Source organism: Phacochoerus africanus, chromosome X, assembly GCF_016906955.1.
Source record: "Phacochoerus africanus isolate WHEZ1 chromosome X, ROS_Pafr_v1, whole genome shotgun sequence".
Lineage (NCBI taxonomy): Eukaryota > Metazoa > Chordata > Mammalia > Artiodactyla > Suidae > Phacochoerus > Phacochoerus africanus.
Genome location: NC_062560.1, coordinates 115,212,321 through 115,222,617, shown reverse-complemented (window position 1 = coordinate 115,222,617; position 10,297 = coordinate 115,212,321).

The window sequence follows — 10,297 nt, the reverse complement described above, 5'->3', positions numbered from 1 at the left end:
CTTGTGGCTTCCTTGATGGTAAATTCAACATATTGTTTCTTGACTGCAAGAGAGCCTTGTACTTCTTCAAGCAAAGTGAAAATTCTTTCATACTCTGAAGATATTTTAAAAAAAATCAGTATTTCTAAAGAGATGAGGATTGTATAGAACTCAATCTTAGTGCATCTGCTACGTCAGTAACGATTCTTTACGGATGAGAACATTACATAGCGTTTGCATTTTGAATGCTTAAACAACAATGCCTGCATATTTCTACAAGGAAACTACTGTAAATATTAAGCAAGCAAAATTAAAAAGGTTAAGAGGTGTATTTAGACACATTAACGAAAAATGATCCTAAATTATGTAACAACCCAACTCAGCCAAAGGATGAGTTCAAGAGGTAGGCTCAATTTAATCTAAACCACAAAATAAGAGAGACTTCCCATGGTTTTATTAATAAACATTCTTTCACTACTTACTTCGCCCAAACTTCCGAACTTCCTTCATTAATTGATATTTTATATCACTGTTAATTTTTTGTGCCATGGCAGGACTTATTTGCAATGTATGTGGCACAGTTCCTGTTGCAGACACTGCGCTGACTTTTGGGCCACCTACGGAGACACTGAAGTTTCTGCTTCCTCTTTTAAGTGCATTACTCCCAGGTTTGTGAATTCGGTGATCTTCCCTGAGACCAGCAAAGTCATCAGGCAGAGAATCCGACTGGTCAGGCGGAACAGTGTCTCCTGCCATAGTCATAAGTCCTGGCACAGCCGATTTTGACAAAAAACCATCAGGTGGGGGTTGATTATTTTCCATCCTCTTGTCATGGACATTGTGAGTGACCATAGCATCTGGGAACCAAATGAAAAGATTGAGCTGTGAGTTAGATTCATTTTATCACCCCCACAGTGGCATCCCTGTGCTTGGCAATTTTGAGGAAAATTATTTCATAAAGTGGAAGGATGTACCAAGTGGAAATATCAGATCCCACAAATAGAAAAGAGCATGCAATAAGCCACCTTTTCTCTCGTGGCCCTATCGATGACGGCAGAAACGTGGTTGGACAGTCCCGCTAGGAAGCAGACATTCACGGGCTCCCAACGCTCCTGATTCACTGTCTCCTCAACGCCCTTCACAAGCGGAAAAGCTGAGAGTCTCCTTGGTGTCAACGTGTCTGACAGTCACACTCCATCGCCCGAGTCCCTGTCCGCCCGGGGGCCTCTCCCGCATCTTTCCTGGCGCAGAAAAGCGCACTTCCTTGTGCTCCGGCCCTGGCACCTCTCCTCCAGGGGCTCATCCTCCTCCGGGCCGGGCACCGTGCCACGAGCTGGGGGGGCGGCAGCCGGCAGGACACACAGAAGCAGTCCTTGCCCTGGGGGGACGGACGTTCACTCTCACGGGGAGGCCAGGCAGCAAGTGTCCCGTGACCCAAGCCCGCAATTCCAGCCCGGGTTCGTCTGAGGGAAGAAGCACGCGGGGCCGGGGCACAGAGGGCAGGCCGCGGGCCTCGGTGGACCACGAGGGCGGCCAGGGCCCTCTGAGGACGTGTCCTGTGGGCAGAGCCTGGAGCGGGGCGAGCCGGCCTGTGCCCAGGCAGAGGAAGAGGTCCGGGCTGCGGGAAAGGCGAGCGTGGGAGCCCAGGCGTGGAGGAGCCGGGATCAGAGAGCGAAGGACAGGGGCCGAGAGAGCAAGGGGGACTCGTGCCAGGAGAGGGTGGCGCGGCCAGGGCGAGCAGAGCTGGTAGACTGTAGTCAGGAGGTCAGACTCTGTCCTGAGTGCCCGGGGAAGGTGACGGTGGGCTTGCAGGATGGACATGGCGCCATCTGATTCCCGCCCTGACATGACTGCTCTGGCTATGCGACAGAAAATGGGTTCAATGAGAAGATGGGATGCAGGGAGATCAGATAAGAAGCCACTGCAGTAGCCTGGGGGCAGGTGCTGGCAGCGAAGACTAGCGGAATGGAGAGCAGTGGTGGGATGCGGGACTTATACTGGGCATCAAGTTGCCTGCACTTGCCAAGGGGTGGGAAGTCAGAGAATAATCAAAGAATAATAAGAGAAAGCATGAGTGGCTCTGAGTGTTTTAGCCTGAACTACTGGGTAGATAAAAGTACCACGTGTGCACAGGTGTTAGGCAATGACTTTCTAAAATGGAGTGTGGCCAACTTTTCTTCACTCTGGTTCAGTGACTTCACATTGGAAGTTGACCCAGGCTATAGTTGGACCACTTATACTATGGATATGTACAAACTAACTATTGGGGCTCCTAAACCTCCTTATATCTCCCCTATCTGTGGATAGCAGGTAGTTACACTTTTATGTTTATGTGAGTCTGAAGTTCAGGAGCAAGTTGTGGTCTAGAGGCATAAAGGTGAGTGTTCTTAGGGTGTTCTTAATCATATTTAAAGCTGTAGGACTGCATGTGATCTCCTAGAGAGATACTGGATTGAAGAGAAAGGGGTTTAAGATCCAGCTTTGGGTCCCTGCAATACTTAAAGGTGGGAAAGAAGAGAAAAAATTAGAAAAGGGAGAAAGAAAATATCATTAAAAAGAGAGCAAGGAATCTGGGAAAATGTGCTGTCCGGGGACCCTAAAAGTTTTCCATGGAAGAAGGAGTGAACGACTGTATCATATACTGCTGAGGAATTAATACCAAAGTGCAGCCCACACTAGTAGCCTTGATGCTAACCGTTTTATTGGCGTACAGAAGGCTGGAGCCAGACTACACTGGGTTAGAGCATGAGCAGGGTGGGAAGACAGGCAGAATGTGAGCAGACCCCTCCTCTTGTTGAACCCGTCACCTCCTTCTGCCTCAGGAACCTGCTCCATCTTTCTAATTCTTGAAGCCACTCAGAAGCCTTGCACCTAAATAAAGCCTTGCCCCTCTACTTGAAAACATGCTCATATCTGTCCAGCCTTCAAGGACATAACTATCAACTTCCTCGGACATGGCTTAGCCCTAGAGATGGGGTCCCCCCCTCTTCCTGTTTGCTTAGCCACAGTGACATACTTTGCCTTCTCTTAGAGGATGAGTGGCTCTTGGACTTTCCAGAATGTTTCATTTGTTTTTGAAGGCCTGCTGCGAATGGACCTGCTTCATCATTCTTTGTTTGCTGAAAAACATCAGTGGACATATTCCGTTAAAGACAAAATTCAATCACTGGAAAATTACTGTCTTCATATGGCCATGCATTTTATATCACTAAAAAAGCTTTCATCATGGACCAAAGATTTACCATCGCTCAACACACACTCTGTTTTCAGAAAACACATCCGATTTTAATCTAGTCTAAGTGAAATAAGGAGAAGGTAAAATACAAAGTGTTGTACAAACCCAAACATGGTACAACCCTGATTACTAAGAATGCTGCAGAATGAGTGCTTCTCATTAACCAAAGTGATAAACACACCGGGGTCTCTTTGGAGAAATACACACCATTTTGCTCCAGCCCTTGTTAAGGGAGGAAATAGCTTTTTTTTTTTTCCGTCATTTTGTGCTTTAATCATATTAACATACTGATTAACACTTTATTAAGTGATATATGTCAATAGTGAAAGGTAGAACAGATTGAAAATACAAATCTCCCCATCCCTATCCTTATGGAGATTCAAATATGTCACCTTTGGAGGTGGGCAGGTGTAGGCAGTGCTTTTCAGTGTTGGCGGCAGATAAAACATGAAATTGAAGGGTATAATAGATTAGTGCAGAGTTGTTTTCATTAAAGAATAACCCAAGAATATGTCTCTGCATTATATGAATACAGTTGTCATAAAATTTTTTCCAAACAGTTTGCATTTCCCATAAAAGAAGAGCCCAGAATAGGTGAAAACATTTTCATTGAACATTTATTCTACACCAGGTACTGGGTTTTTTTGTGGGTTTTGTTTGCTTGTTTGTCTTTTTGTCTTTTCTTGGGCCGCTCCTGCAGCACATGGAGGTTCCCAGGCTAGGGGTCTAATGGGAGCTGTAGCTGCCGGCCTACATGACAGCCACAGCAACACTGGATCCTTAACCTACTGACCAATGCCAGGAATCGAACCTGCAACCTCATGGTTCCTAGTCGGATTTGTTAACCACTGCGCCACCACAGCAACTCCGCCAGGTACTGTTTAAAACACTTTACAGGTGTTACTCAAGACTTCACCAAGACCTATGAGTTAGGTGTGATTATTATCTCCATTGCTGAAAATAAGGAAACCAAGGCATTGAAAATTAAGAAAAATGGCAATTAATTGAAGCACTTGGGGATAAAGTGGAATGACTTTTGGTCTAGTTTTGTTACAGAAGAGATGGCTGCATGTCCTGTGCCTTTATTTCTTTTTGTTAAAGGACAGAGAGTAATACTTATCTACAGAACAGTTGTGAGCACTGAATGTGATCACTCAGAACACCAGACCCTAGTCCAATAAATAACAACGATTATTTCTGTTCAACCAACACTTTTTTGGATCAGGAGGTGTCCACTTTCTGTTTACACAAGAATCCCTGGGTCATGTTTTATTTTTAAAAAATAAATAGAAACATAAGATTTTTCCTTTGAAGAAGAAAATAATTATACTATAAATATCTCAATTTACCATGATGGAAAATAATATAAGAAAGGGAATGTATATGTATGTATGAATGGGTCACTTTGCTGTACAGCAGAAATTGGCACAACACTGTAAATCAACTATTATCTATATATATATACAATTTTAAAAATATTAAAAGAAGAATATCACAAATTGGGTAGAAATGGAAATAGTTACCCTACCTTCTTAGCACTTTTAGACAGATAGCTAAAAGTATAAACCCTTTGAGTTTGACCTGGATTCATCTCTTGCGGTGGAGAAGCCAATGTCCGCAGGTATTCCTCATAGTTAACTATTTGCGTGAGCAGAGCACGCTGCTGGCAAAGTGGAAGATCACTGGAAAAGACACTGCTACTGTAGCGCTCAAACGTACGGTCCTCTAAGGAGGACATGTTCATAGTCTGTCTTGGCAACATGTACCATGGCACTCAAAAGAGTTTAGAATCTCATATCTAGGATCTAGAGCATGTTCTAAGATCTAGAATCAACTCCCTTGCAGAAACTTTCTCCCATTCTGTGGGTTGTTTTTTCATTTTGTTTACAGTTTCCTTTGCTGTGCAAAAGCTTTTAAGTTTAATTAGGTACTATTTGTTTATTTTTGGTTTGTTTTTGTTTTTGTTTTCGTTTTTGCCATTTATTGGGCCCCTCTCACGGCATATGGAGGTTCCCAGGCTAGGAGTAGAATCGGAGCTGTAGCCACCAGCCTATGCCAGAGCCACAGCAACGCGGGATCCGAGCCGCGTCTGCAACCTACACCACAGCTCACAGCAACGCCGGATCGTTAACCCACTGAGCAAGGGCAGGGACCGAACCTGCAACCTCATGGTTCCTAGTCGGATTTGTTAACCACTGAGCCAGGACGGGAACTCCTATTTTTGGTTTTATTTTCATTACTCTAGGAGGTGGATCCAAAAAGATATTGCTGGGATTTATGTCAAAGTGTGTTCTGCCTGTTTTCCTCTAAGAGTTTTATAGTATCCGGTCTAACATTTAGCTCTTTAATCCATTTATTTTTGCATATAGTGTTAGATGTACATGTAGCCTTTACATGTAGCTGTCTAGTTTCCCCAACACCACTTATTGAAGAGACTGTTTTCTCTCCATTGTATATTCAGGATCTTTACTCAATATTCTGTAATAACCAATATGGGAAAAGAATCTGAAAAAGAATGGATATATGTATATGTATAACTGAATCACTTTGCTATATACCTGAAATGAACAGACATTGTAAATCAATTATACTCCAATATAAAATAAAAATTAAATTTAAAAAAGAGGGTAGTGTGTGTGCTGATTAAAGCACACACACACACACACACACACACACACACCCTTGAGCTTGAGCAAAATAAACTTGGATCTGGGTAGATGTGGGGACTCAGAAAAAGACATTCTAAATGCTAAAGTATTACAAAATAACCTACTCACACAATAAACACCTTTATGCAAGCTAGACTTGATATTTTCATAATCAACAAATGTCCTAAACAAAATCTTGTCTTTTTTTAGCAGATGAAATCTCTTGTTAAGTGGTCTAAATGACTTTGCCATAAACATTTTTATGTGTGAAGTCCTGAATCCTACTTTAAATGAAGCAAATAATTTTTTTACCCCATAAGTTTTAAATTTGTATATTTAATAAAAGTAAGCAGAAGGAAGGAAACCGAGAAGATTAGAGTGGAAAAATCACTAAACTATAAAACAGAAAAATCGTGAGGAAAACCAATGAAATCAAAAGTTGGTTCACTGAGAAGATAAAAAAATCAGCAGATCTTTAGCTTGACTGGCTAAGGAAAAAAGAAAGAAATGTCCAAATTATCAAACTTAGGAAGGAAAATGAAAGCACCAATACTGATCTTACAGAAATTAGAAGGATTACATTATGAACAACTTAATGTAAAAAAATTAGATAGTTTAGATAAAATTGAAAAATTCCTGGAAGACACCAATTACTGAACTGACTCAAGAAGAAGTAAAAAAATCTAAATAGAACTATACCGAGAAAGGGATTAAATTAGAAATTAAAAATCTTCCCACAAATACAAACCCAGATGAAGTGGCTTCACATGTAAATTTTATCAGATATTTAAGAAAGAAAAAATACCAATCCTTAGCAGTGTCTTAAAAAAAAAAAGAAAGAAAGAAAAGAAAAGAGAAAGGAACACTTCCTCATTCTGTAAGGCCGGTGTTACCTGTCCCAAAGCTAGACAAAGACATCACAAGAAAAATAACTATAGGCCAATATCCTTCATGAATACAAATGAAAAAATCTTCAACACAACACTGACAAACAAAATTCAGCTACATGTGAAAAGGATTATACACCAAGATCAAGAAGGATTTATCCCATGAATGAAAAGTTGGTTTATAATTAATTAATGTAATACATCGTATTAACAGAAGAACGGACAAGAAAAAAAATCCTCTGACCATGTCAATAGATACAGAAAAAGCATTTGACAAAATCAAAATCTTTTCATGATGAAAATACCAACAAACTCGGACAGAAAGGTACTTCCTCAACCTGATAACAGGCATCTACAAAAACCCCAGACTTAACATTGGTATGAAATATGTGAACTATGATATGAAAGACTGTACGCTTCCTCCTTCACTGGAAACAAGGAAAAGATGTCTGTTCTCAATACTTCTCTTCAATATTGTACTGGAAGTTCTAGCAGGGAAAATCAGCCCCAACATCACGGAACGGAAGAATCGTTACTATCACTATTCGCATATAACATGATGTTGTACATAGAGATCCCTAAGGAATCCACTAAAAATACATCCAAACTAATGAATAAGTTCAGCAAAGTTGCAGGATACAAGGGCAATATACAAAAATCAATTGTTTTTCTACACTAGCAATAACCAATCAGAAAATCTAGTTTTAAAAAATCTCCTTTACAATGGCATTTAAAGACAGAATAGTTGTGAACAAATTTATTAAAAGAAGTCCAAAACACGTACTCTAAAATTACACATTACTGGAAAAATATAAAGAAGGCATAAATGGAATGACTTCTCATGTTCATGGATTGGAAAACTTGTTATTGTTAGGTTGGCAATACACTCAGAATTGATTTATAGATGTAATACAATCCCTATCATAAAAATTTTACCGCATATCTGTGCAGAAATAATTATCTTTTTAATAAGTCCACTAGATAACCATGTTGGAAATATGAAACTTGACCTTTATTTCACTGCATACACAATAATGTATTTTATAGGGGTCAAAGATCTAGAAGATAATTTGGAATATCATCTTCATGATTTTGGGGGGGTGTAGATTTTTAAACAGAATACAAAAAGCCCAAGATCGATGAATTGGATTTAATTAAAAAACAGGAGTTCCTGTCGTGGCGCAGTGGTTAACAAATCCGACTAGGAACCATGAGGTTGCGGGTTCGGTCCCTACCCTTGCTCAGTGGGTTAACGATCCGGCGTTGTGGAGAGCTGTGGCGTAGGTTGCAAACGCGGCCCGGATCCCGCGTTGCTGTGGCTGTGGCGTAGGCCAATGGCTACGGCTCTGATTCGACCCCTAGCCTGGGAACCTCCATATTCCGAGAGAGCGGCCCACGAAATAGCAAAAAGACAACAACAACAACAACAAAAAAAAAAACCAACTTCTCTTCATCCAAAGACACTATTAAGAGAGTGAAAGAGTAAACTAGAGACTCATAGAAGATATTCATGAGTCAAGGAGTTGAATTCAGAGCTCCTACAAATTGATAAAAAAAAGATAACCCAAATATGGATGAAATGCCTTAAAAGGTACTTCATAAGGACATATCCAAATGGCTATTAAACATATAAATAGGTGCTGCAACTTATTTAATCATCAAAGAAATGCAAATTAAAGCCATGATGATATATCATTAAACACCCACCGGAATAGCTAAAATTAAAGACAGACTGACTATACCATATGTCTGTGAGGATGTGATGCAAGTGGAATGCTCATGCATTGCTGGAACCATTTTGATACATTAGCTCCCCAGTACTTTAGCTGGCACTTTATGGCAATCATCCATCATGACAATTTTACAAATTGTGATGTCATTTCAAGCCATGGAGTACTTTCATCCCATTTCCCATTAGCAAGAAGCAGAACACTGTACTCAAGCCCAGAGGCATAACCAAGTAAGTCCCCCAATCTCATCCCAAGGGTCTACTTTAGGGACTGCTTACAGCACCAATTCTGTTTCATACTGTATTGAATCAAGAGAGAGAAACCACACAGTAGTTTGAACAGTGAATGTTTATTATAAAGAAATTATTGACTATAAGGGGAGAATAGAATAAGAAGAAATTGGCTAGTAAGACATCAAGAGAACTCTAAATATAGAAAAAGGAGATATAAAGACCAGCCTCTATCCTCAAAGCTGAAAAAGAGCCTGCAATGAACTGAATGTGCCCACTCCCCAAAATCTAAATATTGAAACTCTGATCCCAGTGTGATGGTGTTTGGAGGTGGCGTCTTTGGGAGGTAATTAAGTCATGAGAGCTTCACCCTCATGGGGGTGGAATTAATGCCATTTTAAGAAGAGGCCAAAAAGCTAGCTAGCTCTCCTTGCATCTTGTGAGGATAAAAGGAAGAGTCACACTTGGTAGAGAGCTCTCACCAGAACCTGTCTTTGCTGGCACCGTGATCTCAAACTTCCAGCCTTCAGAACTGAACAAAATAGATTTCTGTTGTTGATAAGCCACCCAAGTCTATGGTCATTTATCACAGCACCCAAGGAAGTCCATCCCCTCACTCCCATCCACCAGCCATTGCTGGGAACAAACATTCAAGGAAAAACCACCTTCCCCTCCTTGGCTGATTTAAGGCACTCAAGGCAGAACGCCCCAAGGACTGAATTAGATTCCCACAAGGAAGACTCTCCTGCTCAGAGATGAGAGTAGCACCCCAGGAAGACTTCTGCTCAGGCTGAGATAAAGCATCCAAGGCGAAGCCCCTCCCCTCTGCCCCAGCACCAAGGAGATCTGAGATCTCCTACAGAAGAGTCTTTCCCAAAGCGCTAAGATGGAGACCCAAAGAAGAGCCCTCTCCGTGGATGAGTTAGAGCACCCAAAGAAGACTTCGACCCTCTCCTGGAAGAAGAGGGAGCACTGGAAGTACACTTCTCCACCACCCTACCCCATCCATGTTAAGACAGCGCCAAGCAAGATCCTTGCAGGGTAGAGTTAGAGAACACAAAAGAAGAATCCTCTCCAGGGGATAGAGCACTCAAGGAAAGTCCTATTCCTCAGAGTGGAGAGAAATTCCAGCAACGCTGAAATAGAGTACTAGAGACAAACCACCTGGGGTTTGCAACTGCAAATCCAAGGAAAGATCTGTAGCTAACAGGGCTGAGATAGAGTCCCCAGGGTAAAGTCGTCTGCTAGGACTGAGAAAGAGAGCCACCGAGAGAGCTTCCATCCCAAAACTAATATAAAGCACGCTAATGATGAGCCATTATCCTAGACTGACATAGAACCTCCGAATGAGGTAGCCCGCCACAGCTGAAATGGTGCACCCAGGGCGGAGGCAGAGCTCCCAAGGCTTTATCTCCGCACTGAGGAGCTGATACAGAGCAACGAAGAAGAAGCATCCCGCTCCAGGACTAAAAGAAAGTGGCCACTGATGCGACCCTAAAAGAAAGCGGCCACTGATGTGACTCTTCCCACAGCTGAGAGAGAGCTGCCAAAGAAGAGCCAGCCTCAAGTTTCGATAGAACATCCAAAG